This window comes from Oxyura jamaicensis, chromosome 7, assembly GCF_011077185.1.
Source record: "Oxyura jamaicensis isolate SHBP4307 breed ruddy duck chromosome 7, BPBGC_Ojam_1.0, whole genome shotgun sequence".
Taxonomy (NCBI): domain Eukaryota; kingdom Metazoa; phylum Chordata; class Aves; order Anseriformes; family Anatidae; genus Oxyura; species Oxyura jamaicensis.
This window is the reverse complement of record NC_048899.1, coordinates 30,662,404-30,672,970: the sequence shown is the minus strand read 5'-3', so window position 1 is coordinate 30,672,970 and position 10,567 is coordinate 30,662,404.

Genomic DNA, 10,567 nt, shown 5'->3' with positions numbered 1-10,567 from the left:
CCAGCCTATGCCAGCAGTGAATTTGGTGTGGAATTACTCTACTCTGTTATCTTCTTTCTGTGTTGATGTTGTTTTAATTGTTGTATTCTTTTTGTTTGTCTTGAAGTACTTTTTAAATCTTCCATAAAAGGTTTATAAGAAATGTTACAGTCATCTAAGGAGACTGGAGTTGGTCCAAAGAACAAATAGATGTTTAGACAAGTTTTTATTAATAAATGTGTATATGCATTGTACATGAAGCTTGAAATAGGCAACTCTTTTTCAGTCTTACATACTTAGATATCTAAGTCTGAAAAGTATGCAAAGGAGCGCTTCCAAAAATTATGGTCACAAGAAGGAAAAATTCTTGAATGGGAAAGTGTAGAATCAATAAATAAGCGAGTGATGTGTAAAGAGCTTGGTTCTGCAGCTCCACAGTTTCATTAGCTTATTACAGTTCTATGGCAATTCAGCACCTAAAGCACATTTAGCACATTTTCATTTGGTAATGTTTCAAGAAAGCATTTGCAGATGTTTTTTACCATGTTCTTCTAAACTGAGGTAGACCATGTTTAAGTAAATCTCTGACTAGATAATTCTTTTAATCAAATCATGTGGCAATATAAAGCTTTTTGATTAGTAATTGCCAGGAGACCATTTGGGCATGAACTAAGGGTGAGTTTCCTTAGGCAGGCTGTGGCATCCTACGAAAGAAACTGTTGTGCTTTTTGTACAGTATTTGTCCTGATCTGCCTTCTTTACTTCAACAAATGGTTTCAGCTTGGTGGGTGGAATGAGGAGTCCCTCTTGAATTAACAAGGCATGAATGGCATAAAAATTCAGATGTTGGTGTTTCTTATCCTAACTGTAGGAAATAACATGGTACCTCAGTAGCCAGCGTGCTGACTTGGCAAACAGTTTACTTTAATTGTGACCAGTAAGTGTGTACAACTCAAGATGAATGGTTTATATTATTCACTTGGTGGTGGAACTGCTTTTACCTGCCAGTCTAAATATTTACACAGAAGCAGCCTTGTGTATGTGAAAATGTGTGCAGTATGTGAGAAGTGGTTATTGTGCATTCGTGGCACCCACTTTACAGCAGTTTGCACTCAGATTCATCTAAACCTGATTAGACTGCACTGTCAACTTAACTAACTTCTTTTAAATTTCTTTTTGGAAATTTTGAGCACGTCTTGCAAAGGCAGCAATCATCCAAAATAAATTTGGGTGGAGTCCTTTATTACATGTGTTTTACTTTTTTATTCTTATTTGACTGAAGTTGTTACGAGAATGAGATCTTGGATGTCTCATTTTTTTTCAAACTGCGTTGTAATTTTGTGGCTGATGTGTTCAAACCCTGACAAAGGTTCACATGAATGCTGACACGGCCTTAACTGTAGTGGTGTGAACATGCTGCTACTGTATAGCATGTAATTATACTATTAGACTGTATTAAAAATGTTGTTCAATAGAGAATGAATAAGGTATATTTTAGATACAACTTTATAAGCACTATAACCTCTTCACTAATTAAGCATTGTAAGCTCTATGCTGTTTAAACTGGCAAATTGCTGTTAAAAGCAAAATGTGCATTAAATACAATTGCAACCTTGTTTGAAAGGTTTTTTCTTCTTTTTTTTTTTTTTTTAAGAAATAATATTGACTTTTTTTAATACAGTGAATTGTCTTCTATCAGCAGTCTGATAATAATATTGAGCTGGCATATTGGTTGCACAAAACAGCTCTCTGGAAATAGTTAAAAAAAAAGAAAAAAAGCACGATCAAATCAGCAGTGACTTTATCACAGTTAGCATGCTGAGCTGCCTTTGAAAATTTTGGAAATTTGCCCTTTTGAATCTGCAGTGGAAGTATTTGAACCAGGGGAAAGTAAACTTGATAACTTCAGTTGCAATGCAAAGTATAGAGATTTAGATTTAAATAGTCCTTGAGAATATGGAAGAAAAAAAAAAAGTGATGACAGGAAATCCCATAATGAAATATTTGTATTTATTCATGTTTTGGTCTGGATACGAGCTGAATGCTAGATATTCATTGACTGACTATTCACAGTACCCCTTGCTGTCTCAGAAAAGATGTGACAAGTAGAGGTTTAAAAATGTGTAATGCAAAAAACTCAGGGCAGATCTGATGGAAGGGTGGTTCATCAGTATTTGAGGTGTACATCCCACAGCCATCTCGGAGCAGGACTGCACTACAGACTGAAAGCTGGAGAGAACACAGAGGCAAATGGAAAAGCCCCAGGTTTGTGTTGGATGAGACAAACTGTGACCCAAAAACCTAAGTTTGTTGTCAAAAAGCAGAGAGTCATGGGCGTGCCAAGCGTCTGACCAAATTGCAGGCAAAGATAACTAATTTTACACAGTTGGAGCACTGCGTTCATTCAGAAGCACGTTGGAAGGGCTGCTTTGCTGGCGTGTTTAACTCTCCCTGCCCTGTGAGAGCGCTGCCCTGGGGAATGGGAAATGTAGGTCCTCCCTGCCTGCCTTCAGCCTGTGGCTGTGAATGGGAACTTGCCCATTTCAGAGAGAATATTCCAACCGCTTGGCTGTCAGGCTCTCTTGAAAGGCATCCTGTATCCTGTGCCTCTTTATAACGGGGCTGATGCATGTAACTAGAAGGAGAGAGAGTAAACAAAGTTTTCCTCCGTAGCTCCTGTACTTCTCTTCTGCCATCTGGCTGGGATCTGCTGCGGGGAGCTGTGGGCATGCCAGGCTTTTCATCTCTCCCAGCGTATAAGGAAGGAATATAATTCTACCAACGGCACCATCCTAGACATTTTGCGTATGTTTTTTTTACATTTTGGAGCAGTGTTACCAATAATTCCTAATGGTGACGTTAAGGGATGAACACAACCTATGGAATTGAGGTTAAATGTGAAAAACAATGCTTATAAAAGTACAGGCACAGCTGGTGGAGGGAACGTGTGTCTCGCAGGGGGAATAGCTATCTAATGCTGTTAGTTTTGATGCCAGTACTAAACACAAAGCATAAGTAATTTTGCGGCTTAATGTTCAGTACTAAGCAGTAAATGAAAGGTCAGTCCAACATGTTAACTGTCAGGGGATAGTAAACACTACTTTAATTGCTTCATACAATCAGCCTGGACTTTTGGTGTGTCTGGTGTCATGTTTTGAGCAGCGTGGTCCAAAGCCTCGTCCTTGATTACTTTCCTCCCAGTCAAATGACAAAGCCTCAAATTAAAGGCTAAACTGGGGCTTTTCAGGCAGCATACTGGGGGGTTGTGCTTTGAATGCTTAAAAGCCACTCTGAGGAAGAAGTAGGGGGCATTTCTTGATCAGACTGAAGCCAAAATCCAGGTTTAAGAGTAGTTTTGCGTTTTTTTGAGGCTTTCTTGCTCGTCATTTTTGAAGTGCCAAAGTTTAGCAGCTCCTGCTGCACTGTCACACTTTTCTACCCTGCCCAGCACTACAGCACGTAGGAAACAAAATATACAGGAAAGATTATAACGGAAAAGGGCTTTTATTATGCTTTCCCCCAGGTAAGTGACCTGGGAGCTCGGTGTACGGCATGCCGTGCACGTCAGTGTCTGACTCACGACCTGCAGCGTTCCTGGATTCACATGCATGGGATTAGTTTCTGTACTGGCAGCAGGTCTGCCTGGACTTCTGCACTTAAAAACCTCTGTGTGGGGAATAACGTGATGCAATGTGGTTATGCAGGGATATTCGCACACATTGCCCAGTATTCTCAATTGCAAAGTTCAGGGGTATAGCAATAGGGTCTGTTTTTTATGAATTTGTTTATAGAAGCCCTGAAATTGTACCTTTTAAACAAATATGGCAAAATATTAATTGAAAAGAAATCGTATTTATAAATGTTGGAATTCACAATGAATGTAGTTCTGTTTCTTCTGATCTCTGATTGATTAGTTCAATGTGTGGCTTGCATTATGTGATAAACCTAAATTTCACCTATATATATATATATATATTATTTTTCAATCAAATCTCAAACAAGATTTGCTTCATCCAATTACAGTGAACATGTATGAAAAAAAGCTGGGAGGAAAAGTTCTGCAACTTAACTTGCAGGCTAAAACCTATGCAAGGGGTAGCTCTGACACTTGGCATAATATTGCAAGAAAGAAAAGGGCAATAAGCAATCATTCCAGTTTTCCATGCTGCAATTCAAAGCAAGAGGGGAAGGGGAGCTTTACAGATGTAGTGCATTTGTACTGACTTGTTCTGATCTTCAGCTGCTGTCCAAAGGCATCGCGCTGCTGGCCACGGCCACTGGGCCACGTTCTGGCTTGTCTGTTTTCTTCTAACCCAGCTATGCCAGTTTTTGGCTCAGTGTCTAGAAAACAATCCCAAAATCCAGCGTGAGCCTGGCTGTGTCACCGGGCAGTGCATAAGAAATGTTTTCAGGAAGGTCTAGCTGAGATTGGCACACTCCTTTCGGACTTTGTGAGAAACCAGCGAAGTGGCCCTGGGCGCTTCGGTTGGTAAAGATGAGTTAGAGCTGAGGGAATGGGACTACATGGAGCTCAGGGAGGCTGAAAATCCCTGTAAGGGCATTAAGGGCATGGATTCAATTATAGGTTCTAACAAAAAGCAAAGTTACCTTGCTCTACAGATCGTCATTTCTTGTCTGGAGTGCTGAGATCTGTCGTCATTGTGCCAAGGACGGAAGAATGTGCTTTCTTTTCCTCCTCCTCCTCCTCTCCCTTTGCACTAATGCATAGGAGTCTGAGTTAAGGACAGTTAATCCCGTTCTTGGAATAGGGACTATTTATAGGCTGGGTTTGCACTGAAAGACTCCACTGTTTTCTTTTAAAAACAAATGCTTGTTCTGTGCTGCACGTCAAGTGCAATCACTGCTGAATGAACTGACAAGCAAAGCCAAGTTCTCAGCTGAACTGGCAGAGCTCCACCAACTTCAGTGGATATGCGGTGTTTCGTGCTAGCCTGGAATTTGGCCCACTGTGTTTGAAAGGGATGAAATTGTTTTGAGCTCCTTTCTTTAATGTGCCACAGGTCAAAAAAAAAAAAAAAAAAAAAAAAGTCCTGCATTGTGCAGCAAGTGCGAGCACACAGCAGAATCTGCCTGTCCCTCTTTTCTTTCACTGCTGATGAAAGGTGTCATTTTCTGTGATTTACACTGTGTGCCTTTTATATGGTATATCAGCTCTTCAGGGGGACAGACTCACAAGAATCAGATCTGGCAGATCAGATTAATAATGATGCAAATGCGAAATGTTGGCTACTGATGGGCTTGTTGTCATAAAGGCTTGCCACAATCCTGCGCATTGTGTCCGGTATTTCGCTTGTAGGAAATTCAGCTGATGATTTGTTTTGGACCTGTGTCTGTTCTGATTAAACGGCAGAGAGTGAAATAATCCTGCTTTGTGGGGTTTCAGGCCCCGCTTACCAACCACTTTCCTCAAACCATCGTAACAAGCAAAAATGCAATGGGAGAAGTGGCTTAAGGAAGATAAATTGGAAGCTCCTGAAGACTGATGTTTCAAGGACGTGAATCAATGTAGTGATGTATGCACTGTAGTGATAAGTAGTACAAGAGGTGATAGAAATGTAGTATTATGTACGTAATAAATGTAGAAGTGTAGTGTAAGAAACCGTGAAGCTGGTAGAAAGAGGTATGCACGCATTGCTGGGGAGTGCTCGGGTTTGCTCTGCAGGCTTTGGTCGTGGCACTGTTGCAGCAGCAAATGGCAGTGGGAGGAAGGGGCACGTGGAAAGCTGGCCCCAAGCAAATAAAAACCACAAAGTTTAAGCAGGAGTGGTTCCACGGTCTCCTCCTGCCTATAGCAGCACCAACGTACTTGTCAGTGCAAAGGGGAAGCAATATTGCCGTGTCCTGAGTTCAGTGGGCTATAAAACCAAGGCACCAGGGAAACTGCACAACGAGGAAGGGACCCAGTTGCTGCCAGAAAACCCCACACTGTCTCATCAGGGACGTTTCATAAGCCATGGGGCACAGCATGTGCTTTCTGGTGGGTTGTCATCTAAATCAGGTTTTGGTGGAATACTGTCAAACTTTGATAGTCTGTCTGTGATTTCTAAGGTAGTGGTAACGTGAAACCCAGAGAGATGGGGTGAAGTGGGTGGTGTGGCTGCTACATGTCAGAATATCGGAGATGCGAGCTGGAAAAGGGACCATGTACACATCCCCTGATGTCTCTTGCACAGCTGCTATGAGGTCCACGCAGATATTTCACTGCGGGAAGAAACAAAGAGAACACTGACGCTTGTACAGATGAATTGTTACGGGATTTGATACCCTACTTGATGCTCTCTGATGATAAAGGGACTTAATGGGTAGGAAAAATGCTAAAAGCAGTTCTTGTCACATAAGTAGAGATAAGTAGTGCTGAGTATTTGGTGTCTGCAATGAAGATTGACATATATTCATCATGTTGGCATCACTTAGACGATTAAGGCCTATCCATTCTGCTATCTAAAATTCTCAAGAACAATATCTTAGGACCTGTTGCACTGTTCCCTGAGATGCTTCCCAATACTGCTTGTTGTAAACACATCTTACAGTTGATTAAAATGGTAGCTTCCAACTTAAATTTCCTGGGGGAGGAAAGTAGTTTAGGTACTAGTTTTCCCATACTACTTCAGTATCAGGCTTCTCTTCATCACAATACTACTTCCAATGAAATCTGCCAACCCTTTTTTTTTTTTTTTTTGTCAATTCTGATATAAAACACGCTGAGTGACGCCCAGATGCACTACTTGCTTCTCAAAGCGCCTGCATTTCACCCTGCCAGCCAGCCAACATCTAACACGTACACCTCCAAACATTTACATACGTCCTTAGCTCTCGGGATGTCTTCATTGAGCCGATGAGCCTGGGGCCTGACATAAGTCGTTAGATGACGCTGGCTGCGTTGGTGGGAGGATGGCATTGTGCTGCTGGGAAAGAAGAAGCTGATGCCCAGGTCTGGCAGTGGTTGGGTCCCAAAAGCTGCCGTGGGAAGTAGGAGATGGGGACGGACCCACCTAAACTTCATCCCTGCCACTTCAAAGGGCACCTCCAGAGCCCCGCTCCGAGCCACGCGATAATTGTACAGTTTTGCTTTACAGTTAACCGAGTGGTGAAAAAAAGTGGTTTCTTTTCAACGCTGCCTTGTCAAAATGCCAGGCGCCGCTTGTTTTTGACATTTCCAGCTACTGTTAAATAATAGTCTTGCTTCTGTCATAGCTAATGTTGACTTGAAGGCAGTTGTGCATTTCTCAACTCAAATGCTAAGCAGACAGACTTGGGTCTTGACAAATACTTTCCTGGCTTGCCCAAGGCAAGTAAAAAATGAGATTCTAGTTAATCGTTTGTTTTAAAATTCAAATTGGTGAAATAGGCAATTAAAAAAAATGACAATTTTCATCAAAATTTGCAAATTAAATGTCTCTTTGCAGTCAGAGCAGGTTCAAGAAACTGCAATAGATAATTGCTATTTGAAATCAGTGAAGTATCCAGCATTTTAGGGCCATGAGGACCGTGGCTGTTCTGCCTTAGTAAACCTTGATTGATTTGGTAAATAAGCATTTCAACTTCTCTCTTTAAAATAAATAAGCAATTTTATTGCTTTATTGCTTACCCCTGTATGGGAGGTAAACAAGCTCTGGAGCAGGAACCCTGCAATATCATGCGCCCAAGTGCCATCTGTCACAGAGAATTTCGTCCCTTTATGCACAATAGCTTCTTATGGCATTAGGTCCATTGTAGGTTAATTGATTAGCAGAGATCCTCCTTTCAGTTGTTCCTGCTTTTCTTCGCTAAAGGACCATATCTCTCATCTCCATTTCCTTTTCTCTCTCCTATATTAGCATACTAATCACACTGAGCTCCCACTGCTAAAAAACTCTATCCATTTCATACTGGGGGAGGGGAGAGGAATAAACTGGCATTTCCTGAGAGATTAACAGATGCTGTTTTATGGCAGCAAAAAAGGAGGAAAAGAAAAGAAGTGGTGGCAGAGGTGAGCAGCGCACTGTGCTGGCTGCAGTATGCCACTGAAAGCTGAGACGATAGCCACATAAATATTAAATGCATTTGAGAAGCACTATTAAAATAAATATCAAAGACGAAGTTGCTCACACATCTGTTTCTCCTCAGATTTTGCCACTGCTCTCTATATTTGTTTTCTCTCCAGCTGTTAACACCTGTCTTTCTGTCAGTGGTAATAATACAATGTTAGGTGGGCTACAGAGCTGACAGTAACATGAAAGAATTATCTATTTTTGATATAAGAAACTCCTTTTTTCAGAAGTAAAAAGGTCTCTGTGAACAAAGATATATCCTTGTGCTGATCCTTCAGAGCACTAGATGGTGGATTTCTGTAATAGCCTTTTTTAAAATCAAACTACAGAGAGCTAGACTTGTACTGCACAGCTGAACTTGAGCTGGATGAGACATCCTACAGTGGGCAGCTACTGCTTGCCTTTGTAGTTCTCATTTTATTGCTGACATATTCAGAAGGGTGTGTGCGTGTGGTACTCCTCTCTCCATGTGAGGCTTGTTATCTAACCTCATCAAAAGTGTATGCTGTGCATTGATTGCTACCAGAGGACACGTAACCAGCAGTGGTCTTTTTTACTTATATCTTAAATGAGCACAATATTCACAGGGCTGCCTGAAGAAAGCTTTTTATGCCTTTGCTGTAGTCATCTTAATAGAAGGATGATGAGACATGCCTGGATATCTTGGCATTGAAGGTGATGGGACAGATCCCCAAGCAGCGTAAAACGGGAGAGTCCATTTACTGTGCTTGTTTAACTAATGCTGAAGAAAAAATCTATTTATTCCTTTTGGCCTACAGCAACACAGCCTGAGATTTTGTGCAAAATATTGATGAACCACACCAGAAACATCCCAGGTAAGTAAGAATAATTATGTAAAAGTGAGTATTAGCAGCAAATTAATACTCTTCACCCAACACAAGGTTAGTTCTCTGGCTGGAGTGCTGTAGGAATAGGCTCAAGGCATATATAGGCATGTTTACTTCTCGTGGGAGGTAGCCCATGGGTGAGGAAGGAGTGGGAATGCAAGTTGCCATCCACAATCTTTGTCCTGCTTGTGAGTCAAAGGAGAAAAACGGGTGAATTTTTCAGGTCTTTCAGCACAGATTGCCTTTGATACCTGGCTGAGATCAAGCTGGCTCCCAGACATTTTTTATTTTTTATTTTTGTCAAAAAATTGCTAGGTGTGGCCAACATGGCAAATAGACATCCCTTTCACTCCAGCCTTATCTCCAAATATAGTTTGTCTTTGAGTGATAACAGCTATTAACAATATTAACCAAATTAATATTTGAGTGGTAACAGGTAGTGACAGCTATTTCCAACCAGCAGTAAATTCTTCTCCTTCTGAAGGTCATAGGTAACATTTTGTGGCCATTTCCATCAATGAACGAAATGCGTTTTCAAAAATACTACCTTGCATCAAAATTTGCAATGAAGGGACCAAAATCCACTGTACAATCAATAGTTTGTTTTTTCCCATTTCCACAGCCCTGAAATTCAAAAGTGAGGGTCTGTGTTGGCTGTATGTGGCTATAGAAGTACTTACCACATCCTAGCCATCCCCGTCCCACAAGCCCACTCTTGCACAGCTATGTGGACATTGGTCAAATGACCACCTGTAGAAGTTCAGGCTCCCCCAGGAGGGCAGCAACGTTCCCAAAAATTATACTGGTCCACAAGCAGCCACAGCTAACACCAAGCGGTTGCAGCGGTTGCGCCGGCGCTTGGCAGAGCGCCTTCGGCTCCCCACCATGGCTCCTTGTGCAATGCTGCTCATTCAGACTCCACACACGGATGAAAGGTTTGACCTACTGTGAAGGATGTGGCACAAGGGCAGGGATTTCCTGAAGCGCTCTGTGTTGGCTTCGCTCTTCTGCCATTAAAGCCGTGGGGGAGAAGGGGGCTCATTGTTCCCAACAGGAGAGGATTTAGGCCAAGTCTTCAATGCTTCAAAAAAATCCCACCCAAAACCTCGGTCATAATAGAAAATTGAACCCAACTGTAACTCTGAAAAAAGGAAATAGTGTGACTGCATGAGACATCTCTGTGCTTTCTGTTTGCCATAGGGGCAGCACGTGCTTTGGGGAAATCTTTTTACATGTTTATTTCATGCTGGAACATTTTCCACTGCCTAGGGAAAAATCTGAAGGTGCCAAAATTCGCTGTCAGCCCCGAGTCAGCTCTCCCATGTTTTATGTGCTGTTGGTGCTGATGGGCAACCACACCATACCAGAGCTTGTGGTAACTCTCAGAAACTCAAATACTGTGCAGATTACAGCCAGGATGTTCAGGGAGCAGAATGTCCCTCCCTTAGCAGATGGCTGCAGCCCACTGTGTCCTATAATCACAACATAAAATATTACAACTTTTGCATGCTGTGTTTGGGAAAAGATGCCAAAGTGTAGCTAGGTTTCATAGGATCAGAAAAGTTTCTTTGGTAGGAAATAATTTCTTTGTAATGTTTAGCTTTGGGTTTCTTTTTTTTTTTTTTTCCCTTTCTTCTTTTGTTATTACCAAATAGATCTGTCTTCAATCTGCAAGTACAATAGGTCTCT